Source organism: Chiloscyllium plagiosum, chromosome 3 (assembly GCF_004010195.1).
Source record: "Chiloscyllium plagiosum isolate BGI_BamShark_2017 chromosome 3, ASM401019v2, whole genome shotgun sequence".
Classification (NCBI taxonomy): Eukaryota; Metazoa; Chordata; class Chondrichthyes; order Orectolobiformes; family Hemiscylliidae; genus Chiloscyllium; species Chiloscyllium plagiosum.
The window spans coordinates 136,699,546-136,703,451 of NC_057712.1; positions in this window are offsets into that span (position 1 = coordinate 136,699,546).

Here is a 3,906-nt window from a genome sequence, read left to right on the forward strand (position 1 = left end):
ATGCCTGCGGAATTCCTCTGGGCTTCGGGCTGACAGAGAGATAGAGAGAGAGAGAGAGAGAGAGGGAGCTCAGGGGCACCAGGAGATGTCGCTGTGAGCTGACCCTGAGCTCTATGCAGTCGGCCAGATCCTCAGACAGTCCCTGTGAACAGCAGCAAGACCAGCTGGCAAACTGTGTCAGCAAACGGACTTCACCTCAGTCACTAATCCCCTGCCAAAAAGTAAACAGTCTCGCCCTTTAACCCTCCCCTCGTTTATGGCTTAAACAGTAAGCAGTCAGTGAAGCTGAGCCCGACTGGGAGGATTAACCCTTTCGCTCCCTCACTCCCATTTAGAGACTCTCTCTGTGCAGTCACTGACAGAGAGGATTATCCATTTCACATCCTATTCACATTTATTGACAGTCAGGAGATAGTCTAGAGATGTACGGAAACAGGCCCTTTGGTCCAACCCGACCAGATATCCCAACCCAATCTAGTCCCACCTGCCAGCGCCCGGCCCATATCCCTCCAAACCCTTCCTATTCATATACCCATCTAAATGCCTCTTAAATGTTGCAATTGTACCAGTCTCCACCACATCCTCTGGCAGCTCATTCCATACACGTACCACCCTCTGTGTGAAAACGTTGCCCCTTAGGTCTCTTTTATATCTTTCCCCTCTCACCCTAAACCTATGCCCTCTAGTTTTGGACTCCCCGACCCCAGGGAAAAGACTTTGCCTATTTATCCTATCCATGCCCCTCATAACTTTGTAAACCTCTATAAGGTCACCCCTCAGCCTCCAACATTCCAGGGAAAACAGCCCCAGCCTGTTCAGCCTCTCCCTGTAGCTTAACCGAGAACTGAAGCTGTTAATTGTGGTCAGTCAGGATTACTATTAGGCCTCACAGTGTCTATTCACCCTAATCCATGCCCCCTCATGATTTTATAAACCTCTACAAGGTCAGAGACTGACTAACCCTTTCACACTCATACCCTCCCATTGATGGTCAGCCGACAGCGAGATCTGAACCGAGTAATTTAGCTCCTTCATGTTGGCCCAGTTCCAGGTGAGACCTGGTTACTGCGCAGTGTTCCCCGAATGGTCAGCCCCTGTTGTATTGCCACACTGGCCTGTAGGCTGGGGTCTGACTGACATCAGCTCATTTTCCAACTCAGACAGACCCTGGGCTCCTGCAGCACTCACCCTGAACTCATAAAATGGTGGAGCAGCAGGAGGTCATTCAGCCCATTGAGCCTGTTCTGTCAGTCAATGAGATTTTGGCTGATCAAATAATCCTCAACTCCATTTCCCTGCCTTTTCCCCATAACCCTCGCCGATTAAAAATCTATCCCTCGAATGTATTAAATATCCCAGTTTTTACAGCCCCCTGTGGTAAGGAATTCCAAAGACTCTAAAAGCGAAAGAGTTCCTCTCATGTTAAATGGGCAATTTCTGACCCTAAGATGATGCCCCCCTCTGTTCGGAGACTCTCCCACAAGGGGAGACAACCTCCCTGTATCTACCCTGTCAAACCCAGCCTTGCGATCTTATAAACTGCAATGAACACAAACTACTCAAGATCTCTCCATACGCTGGGGTCAGCCGAGTGTACCCTCCCTGGACTGCCTCCAACGCTGCTCTGTCTCTCTTTAGATTAGGGGAGCAAGACTGTTCACAATTCTCAAGCTAAATGGGTCCGTTCGCCAAGTCTGTCAATGTCTATCTTTGTCTCTGACTGCAACAGACGGTCAGCATGTCACTGTTACTGTCTCTTGCAGCATCTCTTCTGCTGGGCCAGCTTTTTTCTGTCTTTATGTTTACCTCCATCTGTCTGTGGGTTTTCAAATTGCTCTGTACCTGCCCCCTCTCCCTGTTTCTGTTCGGGTCTGTGTCTGTCCGTCGCTATCAATTTGTGTGCTGTCTGTTTTAGTCTGTGCCGGTCTGTGCAGCTCTGCATCAGTCTCTCAGACTGTGTTAGCCTGTTCTGTCCTGATGCGATCTCTGTCTGTCTGTCTGTTTCTCTCTCTGTTTCAGTTCGAGTCAGTGTCTACCCGGCTGTACTCATCCCTCAGTCTGTGTTGGTCTGTTTCAACCTGTCTCTGCCTGTGTCGATCTGTGCATGTCAGTTTCTCTGTCAGTTTCTGTGTGTGTGTGTGTGTGAATCTGTGCTTGTCTGTCGCAGTCTCTCTGACTGTAATTGTCTGTGCCAGTCCGTGTGTGACTGTATTCGCTTTGTTGGTGTAGTGTGCCTGTCTGCACCAGTCTGTCAGACTGTAGCGCCCTGGCTGGACGTGTAGCTGTGTCGGTCTGGAACAGTGCACAGATTTTTGTGACTCTCTCCCATACCTTGGTATGAGGGATCTGCAACAGTTTGAGTGTGTGTGTGTCTCTCTCTCTCTGTCTATCTGCTGCTCTCCCACCCTCTCCCAGACAATGCACGGCTTATATTTAAACCTCCACTGACTTTCAAATTGTGGAGAAACCATTTCCGTCTCACAGTGTGCAGGTTCAATACTCATTCCAAACGTGCCTGGGGAGTATAGGAATGCCGAGAGAATCTTAATGATTAAACCACAAAGCACAATGAGCGCAGTATATCTCCCAGGATAGGACTGAGTCTAGCACACGCACACCCAGTTGCCTGTTCCCATATCGGACAGCTCACTCAGAGACTGAATGGAAAGTTTTAACTTGTCTGGCACTAATTTAATAGCCCGAACTCTTTGGAGACGTTAAACATTGTTCTTATATTACCGGACAAGTAATTGAGAATTCGGGACTAGTGGCCTGGAAAAAAAATGGAGTTAAATCTCCCGTTTGGGGAATTTACTGGTTAATTTGATAGCTCTCGCCGGGAAAGCGTTAGCAGTGGATCTATAGCCACTGGGTTGTTGTAAACACATCTGATTTACGAATGTCACAGAGACATGAGTAAATGCTCTGGTGATTATGTGAGTCTGTCGATGAGGTTAGTCTAGCTACTGAGATCTATCACACTGTCAGGAGAGAGCATGATGAGAAATAAAACTGAATAAAACAGTCCACCCTGTCCCCACAGACCCCCTGCAAGATTCCTTCTCATGCCATTCACCAGTTTAAACGTGGACTGTGTGGTTGTGAATTCTCTGTCTCTTTTAGCAATGCCCATACAAAGGCTGGTAAAATAGCTGCCCAAGGGTCTGGTGACTTCTGCTCAATTCTGCCCTGATTAATTCAGGCCCTACTGTTCCGAATGGCTTGGTCGCTGGCTGGTAATGAACGGACAGGCCCAACTGAAGACTTTCACACCTCTGTGGACTTAGCAAGTACTCGACCCGTGGGCCTCCAGACTTACCGCTCCCCCTGACACACTAGTTAACACCAGAGAGCTGGAGACATTGGGAAATGAGTCAGTTATGAGAAGGCGCAAATAACGGCCATCCAGTCTCTGTGGTGTACCAGTGTGAACACGTTCTGGGTAGTGGAGGTACTGAGCGTGGGACTGACACTGACGATAGGTGACAAATGTCCTTCCACTCAGACCTTGCAGAAACCCAACTGGGAATCAACACAACATGAGGCACCATTCCTCCGGCCAGGATAACTGCACAGTTCCTAACAATGATGGAGAGGGACACATTCCCTTCCCTCTGTCGCGATGGAAACGCAGCCGGCACTTTGCCTGGAAATCCAGAGATTGCCAACGTCCCTTCTTCACCCCTGATCCCACACCCCATCCAGGCCGGCACTGAGACCACTCAATCGGAACACAATTCATTTCTTGGGCTGTGTTACCACGGGCTTGCAGTATTCATCAGCATCCAGCTTTATTTGTGGGTGTGAAGGGGTGTGTGTGTGTGAGTGTGTGTGTGTGGGTGTGTGAGTGTGTGTGTGGGTGTGCATGTGTGTGTGTGGGTGTGTTTGTGTGGGTGTGTGAGTGTG